General features: G+C 41.1%; 1 pseudogene; it reads left to right on the forward strand.

Moving 5' to 3' along the window:
• The first annotated feature begins 146 nt into the window (after positions 1–146).
• Positions 147–5,304, forward strand: LOC121847722 (annotated as a pseudogene).
• The last annotated feature ends 5,214 nt before the right edge of the window (positions 5,305–10,518 follow it).

Here is a 10,518-nt window from a genome sequence, read left to right on the forward strand (position 1 = left end):
GAAAGTGGCCTGCCTGAGTGAATCAGAAAGCACGGTGTCCGTGTGTAAAGGGACACAAATGTCACTGTGACAAGGAAATGGGAAGAAAATATGCAAACACAAAGAAACTTCCACACCCCAAACTGTTCTTCAGATACAGGAAGTGCTATGTTATAAAGCTTTAGTCACAACCTAGGTATACAGGGAGAGAGTGGGTTATGTAGTGCAGTTCAGGCCATACAACGTTCTCTCTGAAGAGGATTTCTGCTGTTTCCTTAAGGCATCAGAGCATCCTTCAACTCCTGGGTACATCTTCATACCACGGTAATGAATTTGAATAATGAAAAAAATTGTATACGGTTCAAATAGACTAAATATGGAACTATTATCAATCGACCTTATTCAATAATATCCTTTGAGTAAATGTCATAAAATTGTTTGTAATATCATTATTTTGTACCAACAAAAACAAAACTGAGGAAAAGAGATTTGCATAATATTTCATGTTGATGTTCTTTGTGCGAAAACTGCTGTGAGACTGCACAGGAAGCTACTGTGTGCATATGTCAGATGTTTTGAGGCTTCCGCTCTTCTTGATGTCAGACAGTCTGCAAGGCTAGTGTTCTCCTTTCTGTCTTTAAAGCCTTTTGGTCTGATATCTATTGACAATTTACAGCTGAATTAAATGACCAGGACTGAACCGGACTCCGATGAACACTTTGTGGGGTCTATAATAAGCAAATCATTTCTAGCAGATCATTTCTACCCTAAAACGTCAGGAAGTCTCAACTCTTTTTGTATGGTGAAGAGAACGGAAACATATACTGCACTAATAAAATATTTTTGTGTGTGAAATATCTAGTTTTTTTTTTTACAAATCATCTTGGCTGACATATATATATATATATATTTTTTTTTTGAACCTTTATTTAACTAGGCAAGTCAGTTAAGAACAAATTCTTATTTTCAATGACAGCCTAGGAACAGTGCACACCCCACAACTGCCTGTTCAGGGGCAGAATGACAGATTTGTACCTTGTCAGCTCGAGGATTTGAACCTTCCGGTTACTAGTCCAACGCTCTAACCACTAGGCTACCCTGCCACCCCAATATATTCAGACAGTTTATAGACAAGACTCTATACCAACTACTAAGATGTATCATAACTGCTCTATTACCCGTAGCAATCATGAAGGTGGCGTCCTTCAACGTCAGAAGATTGGGCACAAGCAAAGTGGCTGATAAGAACGTCCTGAAATATCTCATCAAGGTGCTTATTCTCTCATTGTTCTGGAAATACATTCACATTCTCTATTCATACTTAATATTCAACATTGAGTCTGTCATTATATTCTATTGAATTCATTCCCATTCTATTCTATTCCATATGGCCAGATTGTGTCCCGCTACAGTGTCTTTTGATCCTAGAAGTGGTTGATAGGACTGGCCAGGCCATGACAACGTTCCTTAAAGAGCTGAATGACACAAGGTATTTTCTCCATCTCTGACCTAAAACATACAATAATACCTGGATCCCTAGCAATTCTCCTGTGTATATGTCATATATCCACATCTATATAATACAGTGATTAATACCTTACTGTTGTAATCCATGCCACTGAAGAAAAAGGCATTTAAGCAATAAGGCACAAGGGGGTTTGTGGTATATGGCCAATTTATTACGACTAAGGGCTGTTCTTAGGTATAACACAACGCAGAGTTCCTGGACACAGCCCTTAGCTGTGGTATATTGCCCATATACCACAACCCCCCGAGGTGCCTTATTGCTATTATAAACTGGTTACCAACTTAATTAGAGCAGTAAACATAAATGCTTTGTCATACCAGTGATATACGGTCTGATATATCACGGCCGTCGGCCAATCAGCAATCAGGGTTTGAACCACCCAGTTTATAATATGTGTTATATCCTTTTGGCAGGGCCAACAAGAAGCATCCTTACACCATGGTGAAGAGTACCAGACTGGGGCGCGACACCTACAAGGAACAGTTTGTCTTCCTCTACAGGTACTGACACAATGTGTTGTTAGACAAGCTTACAATTGGCTCATTCATCTTCCCCCTCGTCTCCCCTGTAACTATTCCCCAGGTCGTTGCTGTAAATGAGCATGTGGGAGGATGAGAAGTTCGAGTATGAGGAAATAAAAATAAAAGACAACAAAATCCGAGTTCACTTACATTGAGGCTTATCTAAGATCTGAAATTAACTGATCCTTTTAGATAATAATGAACAAGTGTACATAAACAGCAATGGGGACCTGATCCTAGATCAGTTTTCCCACTCAGGGACACTATGAATACGGGCCCTGTAGATGAACGTGAATACGTGTAGGAGACCTGATCCCAGATCAGCATTCCTACTCAGGGACACTATGAATACGAGCCCTGTAGATGAACTTGAACATGTGTAGGAGACCTGATCCTAGATCAGTATTCCCACTCAGGGACACTATGAATACGGGCCCTGTAGATGAACGTGATAAGCTGTAAGTTGACAGATGCCTCATGTATTGTTTGTGCCAGAAAGGACCATGTGAAGCTGACTGACAGTTATCAGTATAAGGACAACCAGGTGGGAGACGAGGACGCCTTCGCTAGAGAGCCCTACATCCTCCGCTTCACTTGTCTCAATACAGGTAGTATTATAGTAATGTCTTCACTAGAGAGCTCTGTTTCACCTGTCTCAATACAGGTAGTGTTATAGTAATGTCTTCACTAGAGAGCTCTGTTTCACCTGTCTCAATACAGGTAGTGTTATAGTAATGTCTTCACTAGAGAGCTCTGTTTCACCTGTCTCAATACAGGTAGTGTTATAGTAATGTCTTCACTAGAGAGCTCTGTTTCACCTGTCTCAATACAGGTAGTATTATAGTAATGTCTTCACGTAAGTTATTATTTATTTACCATCTATCCTCTTTAGTTCCTATTTGTATATTTATCCTACCTGAGGGGTGATAGAGACTGGTTGGTACATCAGTAATACTATAGTATCTGAGGGGTGATAGAGACTGGTTGGTACATCAGTAATACTATAGTATCTGAGGGGTGATAGAGACTGGTTGGTACATCAGTAATACTATAGTATCTGAGGGGTGATAGAGACTGGTTGTAGTAATACTATATTATCTGAGGGGTGATAGAGACTGGTTGGTACATCAGTAATACTATAGTATCTGAGGGGTGATAGAGACTGGTTGGTACATCAGTACTACTATAGTATCTGAGGGGTGATAGAGACTGGTTGGTACATCAGTAATACTATAGTTTCTGAGGGGTGATAGAGACTGGTTGTAGTAATACTATAGTATCTGAGGTGTGATAGAGACTGGTTGGTACATCAGTAATACTATAGTATCTGAGGGGTGATAGAGACTGGTTGGTACATCAGTAATACTATAGTATCTGAGGGGTGATAGAGACTGGTTGGTACATCAGTAATACTATAGTATCTGAGGGGTGATAGAGACTGGTTGGTACATCAGTAATACTATAGTATCTGAGGGGGGGGATAGAGACTGGTTGTAGTAATACTATAGTACAACATGATAGCTTTATATCCTATAGTGCTGAAAGACCTTGTGTTGATCCCGGTGCACACCAAGCCTGAAGACTCTGTGAAGGAATTGGATGAGCTGTACGACGTCGTGAAAGTAGTGAAGAGGAAGTGGAAGACTGATGTAGGTTTACTTACTAAATGCTCACCTGGGTACACACACTTCTTATTCTGAAAGTTAAGGTTCACTGACACTTTAAGGTTCAAATAGTTTCCACTCATTTGTAGTTTAAACGTGTGTATATAAGTAGCTAATAAGGTATTTATTATGTCTTATTAGTCATATATTACACCTAAATTAAGTGTTTTCTTATTCAAACATTGTCATGTGCTACTGGAAAATCCTTTTAAAACCTCCTTGTTAGCCATAATAAAGACATATTAGTATTTAATAAAGGGCAAGTTACACAGGAACAATATTCTTAGTAAGCTGTCTCAATGTAGGACTACTAAGGACATAGTACATAAAATGTGTTCCCTATTCTAAAGTGTAACGAAAGATACCGCTTTAGAACAGGGAACACATATTGAGGTACGATGACCTTATTAGTTCCACATTGAGAACGCTCACTAAGAGTCTGTTTCTTGTGTAATTTGCTCTTTATTAAATACTGTATCAAATCAAATCAAATGTATTTATATAGCCCTTCGTACATCAGCTGATATCTCAAAGTGCTTATACAGAAACCCAGCCTAAAACCCCAAACAGCAAGCAATGCAGGTGTAGAAGCACGGTGGCTAGGAAAACTCCCTAGAAAGGCCAAAACCTAGGAAGAAACCTAGAGAGGAACCAACAATGAGGTTATTAAGTAAGTTTGATGTTTGATTAAGAAAACCCTTAATTAAGTTATAATATATTACTAATAAGACATAATAAAGGCCTTATTGGCTACTTATATACACACTTATACACTACAAATGAATAGCTAACGTGCACCTTAAAAAGTGTTATCCACTTTTTAACACAACATTATATCATTGTTGACAGCATTTAGCTTAAAATCAAGAGAATATAGAAGTAATTTAAAAATATATATGTATTTTTTGATTTCTTTGTATATTCTTTATTATTTTCCTTTAATAAAAAAAATATTATACATTTTTTTTTTTTTTATTCTTCATAGAAATACTTTAGTGTCACTGTTTGTGTCTCTGGCAGAACATCATGATCCTGGGCGATTTCAATGCGGACGGAAGTTATGTCACCAAGAAAGGCATGACAAATATCCGTATTCGTAGTGACAAGAAGTTCCACTGGGTGATTGGAGATGATGTGGACACCACAGCCAACACAAGCAACGACCACACCTACGACAGGTAGACCTACTCCAAATAGGTTATAGACTCAAGGTGTACGACAAAAAGGTTATGAATTGGATCAAATACATCAAATATGGTACAATATAATAATTTCTCAAAAATGTTTCCAAAAGAACCCTATGAAATTAATGGAAATGGTTCATTGTTAAGCAATGTTTTATAAACATATATGTTCAATATTGCAAACAGGACCTCTGAAGACACATATCATCATGTAATTTCTTTAGCCATTGTGGAATATTTTTGTTTCCTTTGCTTCCTATCAGGATTGTGATGTACGGGGATGACATGTTGGAAGCGATGGTCCCCAACTCAGCCAAGCCCTTCAACTACCACAAAGCCTTTCACTTATCTGAAGCTATGGTATGTCATATTTCATCTTTCAGCCATCTGTTTTCCATCTTGGACTAAAAACATTTTCAATTGAGATGTTTTTTGTTCAATCCCTTACTACATAAATATTTCACTCCCTCAAATGATGCAGGCTGTTTTAAAGAGATAGAGGAAGTAATCTCCCAGTGTAAATCCTACCATAAATATTCTCCCAGTGTAAATCCAGTACCACAGAAGAAAAAGAATAAAAGATGATGCTCCCAGGTAAATCTACCACAGAAGAAAAAGAATAAAGAGATGAGTATCTCCCAGTGTAAATCCAGTACCACAGAAGAAAAAGAATAAAGAGATAGAGGAAGTAGAGTCTCCCAGTGTAAATCCAGTACCACAGAAGAAGAAGAATAAAGAGATAGCTCCCAGTGTAAATCCAGTACCACAGAAGAAAAAGAATAAAGAGATAGAGGAAGTAGAGTCTCCCAGTGTAAATCCAGTACCACAGAAGAAAAAGAATAAAGAGATAGAGGAAGTAGAGTCTCCCAGTGTAAATCCAGTACCACAGAAGAAGAAAAGACCCATGAGAAAGTTAATAGGGAAGTCAAAACAAGCCTAGAAATGCCAAAATGTACATAAATAATTATATTCTAACTGTAAATCTGTTTCTGTTTGTTTCAAATGTTTCAAGTGATTTACTTAATAAAGACCTACATGCAATATTCTATGCAGGAAATGTTATTTTACGATAAAACATTTTCTAAGTAAACCAATCCAAGTTGTCTGTTTATCTTCATTAGAAAATATATTTTCAACATGGAAATAGGTCACACAAAAAACATCAACTGGCTAACAACACAGTGTGAAACTGATGCAGCTACAGGGCTTACAACTGTTTGTGAGTGTATTCTAACCACACTTCTGGTGGTTGACAGTGCTGCACATAGTGTACTGTAATGTACTACAGCAGACACTGGACAGCAGGATGGAGAGAGATGACACCGTTTCTCCAAGGAGTTACCATGGAATTGTGGGCCGGTCCGCAAAAAGACGGACCTGTTTACACACTGAAAGACAATCTGGACACTGCTCTAATATCTTGTATAATGAGATATAAACTCATGAGATATAAAAAAATAAACATCCCTTTTTCAGGACCCTGTCTTTCAAAGATAATTCGTAAAAATCTAAATAACTTCACAGATCTTCATTGTAAAGGGTTTAAACACTGTTTCCCATGCTTGTTCAATGAACCATAAACAATTAATGAACAATCACCTGTGGAACGGTCGTTAAGACACAAACAGCTTACAGACGGTAGGCAATGAAGGTCACAGTTATGAAAACTTAGGACATTAAAGAGGCCTTTCTACTGACCCAAAAGAAAGATGCCCAGGGTCCCTGCACATCTGTGGCCAGGGCAATAAATTGCAATGTCATTACTGTGACACGCCTAAGACAGCACTACAGGGAGACAGGGTGGACAGCTGATCGCTCTCGTAGTGGCAGACCACGTGTAACAACACCTGCACAGGATCGGTACATCCGAACATCACACCTGTGGGACAGGTACAGGATGGCAACAACAACTGCCTGAGATATATCAGGAACGCACAATCCCTCCATCAGTGCTCAGACAGTCCGCAATAGGCTGAGAGTGGCTGGACTGAGGGCTTGTAGGCCTGTTGTAAGGCAGGTCCTCACCAGACATCACCAACAACAACGTTGCCTATGGGCACAAACCCACCGTCGCTGGACCAGACAGGACTGGCAAAAAGTGCTCTTCATTGACGAGTCGCGGTTTTGTCACACCAGGGGTGTTGGTCGGATTCGCGTTTATCGCGAAGGAATCAGCGTTACACCGAGGCCTGTACTCTGGAGCGGGATCGATTTGGAGGTGGAGGGTCCGTCATGGTCTGCGGCGGTGTGTCACAGCATCATCGGACTGAGCTTGTTGTCATTGAGAGAGAGAGGAGGGAGAGGGGAGGGAGAGACAGAGAGAGGGAGAGAGAGAGAGAGAGAGAGAGAGAGAGAGAGAGAGAGAGGGGGGGAGGGAGAGGGAGGGAGAGAGAGAGAGAGCGAAAATAGAGAGGGACAAAAGGGGGGAGAGAGAGAGCGAGGGGAGGGAGAAAGAGGGGGAGAGAGAGAGAGGTGAGGGAGAGAGAAAATAGAGAGGGACAAAGAGGGGGGAGAGAGGGTTCCCAGTGAATACCATTGTAAATACAACCCATATTTATGTTTATTAATTTTCCCTTTTATACTTTAACTATTTGCAAATCATTATAACACTGTATATAGACATATTATATTTGAAATTTCTCTATAATGTTTACCGTACATTTTTTATTTCACATTTGTTTATTATCTATTTAACTTGCCTTGTCAATATAAATGTATGTTTCCCATGCCAATAAAGCCCTTTCAATTGAAATTGAGAGAGGGAGAGAGAGAGGTGGGGGAGAGAGGAGGAACCGAGACAGGCAGTGTGGGGCCATGAAGAGGAGAAAGTTGAATGGGCTGTCTAACTGGTTCCGCAGAGTGAGAATAACATAACCAGAGGCCCACCCCCAGCCTGAGGAAGAGGGATTTATAAGGAGGGCAGAACACCTGAGACAACTCACTGAGGTCAGATAGTCCCGCTGCTGTCCTGTCCTCTTCTGCAGCACCACTTTAACTCTCACTCGTCTCCGTCTGTGATTCTCACGCATCTCCATCTCTCTGTCTGTGACTCTCCCTCCACCTCTCCATCTCCCCTTCCACCATGAGCCTGAGGTCCAAGCGTATCAGCAGCTCCAGTGGTTCTGTGCGGAGACACAGCGGGGCTTCGGTGGCATGTCCCTGGGTAGCAGCTCTCTGTACGCGGGGGCTCAAACGGCCACCACAGCAGTCCTTTCCACTCAGTCTCTGTCAACAGGAGCCTGCTGGCCCCCTTAACCTGGAGATCGACCCCAACCTACAGGTGACGCGCATCCATGAGAAAGAGCAGATCAAGGGCCTCAACAACCGATTCGCATCCTTCATCGATAAGGTATGTAGTCATCACTGAGAATTATTAGGTTACATCCCAATGTCTATACTAGCATACAGCTTTGATTGCTTGCCCAATACATTCATTCAATGATTTTTATTTTTTTAACCTTTATTTAACTAGGCAAGTCAGTTAAGAACAAATTCTTATTTACAATGACGGCCAAACCCGTAAACTCCCTAACCCGGACGACGCTGGGTCAATTGTGCGCCGCCCTATGGGACTCCCAATCACGGCTGGTTGTGAGTGATACAGCCTGGATTCGAACCAGGGTGTCTGTAGTGACACCTCTAGGACTGAGATGCAGTGCCTTAGACTGCTGCGCCACTCAGGAGCCCCTACTACACAAGCTACTTCGGTTTTAGTTATCCTCATATAACATCATCATCACCACTCGGGAGCCCCTACTACACAAGCTACTTCGGTTTTAGCTATCCCATATAACATCATCATCATCACCACTCGGGAGCCACTACTACACAAGCTACTTCGGTTTTAGCTATCATCATATAACATCATCATCACATCACCACTCGGGAGCCCCTACTACACAAGCTAATCATCACCACTCAGGAGCCCCTACTACACAAGCTAATCATCACCACTCAGGAGCCCCTACTACACAAGCTAATCATCACCACTCAGGTTTTAGTTCATCACCACTCAGCCCCTATAACATCAATCATCACCACTCAGGAGCCCCTACTACACAAGCTAATCATCACCACTCAGGAGCCCCTACTACACAAGCTAATCATCACCACTCAGGAGCCCCTACTACACAAGCTAATCATCACCACTCAGGAGCCCCTACTACAACAAGCTACTTCGGTTTTAGTTATCATCATAAATGGCACTGATTTATTGTCTTTTGAAGCAGCTACAAAAGGAGCAAAAGCTAGTTTTGGTTTTAGCCAAACTAGCCTGGAAAAGGAGAACAAACAAAGAGTTTGCCATCTGTGTCTGTTTTCATTATGTGTGTTGCAACAATCACCCATTCAATCCCATTGATCACAATAGTGAGGATTTTTATTTATTTATTATGCATTATTAAGTTGTCTATGGTGAATCATAGACGTTTCATATGATTTCTCAAAATCATAAACTGGTCACAAGAACACAAGCATACATCTACAAGGTGTACTTTTACAGACAAATTTGACACCAGAAGTCCTTATTCGCCAGGTCGCAGTTGCAAATGAGAACTTGTTCTCAACTAGCCTACCTGGTTAAATAAAGGTGAAATAAAAAATTTTAAAAACAGCAGATTAGCAACGCTTTCAGTAGATTGGAGTTGAGTTGGGTTATGGGATGTACTTGATCAAAATGATCTTCCACATGGATTTACCTTCATCCATTAGCCTTTAGATATATGTTTGAAATAGTGATTTTGACTGTAAAACATCATATTGTGTTAATTCAGTATAGACCCATAATTGGACATGTATAGACCCATAAACTGAATTAGTGTAATAACTTAAACAAATATTTAAAGTCGATAGGTTTGTTTAGTATTTCTTGCACGAGCGTAGACCTGGTTTGTCAGAGTATTGGGACATAGCCAAAGGTGGTTCTTATGGGCTGAGATATGCAGGCATAGATCTGCTTTATATCAGTATTGGGACAGTCACAGGTGTAGACCTGGTTTGTATGAGTAATGGAGCTGAGGTTCAGGGGTAGTCCTGGTTTGTATGAGTACTGGAGCTGAGGTTCAGGGGTAGTCCTGGTTTGTAGGAGTACTGGAGCTGTGGTTCAGGGGTAGTCCTGGTTTGTATGAGTATTGGAGCTGAGGTTCAGAGGTAGTGATGGTTTGTATGAGTATTGGAGCTGAGGTTCAGGGTAGTCCTGGTAGCCCTGATTTGTATGAGTACTGGAGCTGAGGTTCAGGGGTAGTCCTGGTTTGTATGAGTATTGGAGCTGAGGTTCAGAGGTAGTGATGGTTTGTATGAGTATTGGAGCTGAGGTTCAGGGTAGTCCTGGTAGCCCTGGTTTATATGAGTACTGGAGCTGAGGTTCAGGGTAGTCCTGGTAGCCCTGGTTTGTATGAGTACTGGAGCTGAGGTTCAGGGGTAGTGATGGTTTGTATGAGTACTGGAGCTGAGGTTCAGGGTAGTGATGGTTTGTATGAGTACTGGAGCAGAGGTTCAGGGGTAGTGATGGTTTGTAGGGGTAGTACTGGAGCTGAGGTTCAGGGGTAGTGATGGTTTGTATGAGTATTGGAGCTGAGGTTCAGGGGTAGTGATGGTTTGTAGGAGTATTGGAGCTGAGGTTCAGGGTAGTCCTGGTAGCCCTG

This window comes from Oncorhynchus tshawytscha, linkage group LG02 (assembly GCF_018296145.1).
Source record: "Oncorhynchus tshawytscha isolate Ot180627B linkage group LG02, Otsh_v2.0, whole genome shotgun sequence".
NCBI lineage: Eukaryota > Metazoa > Chordata > Actinopteri > Salmoniformes > Salmonidae > Oncorhynchus > Oncorhynchus tshawytscha.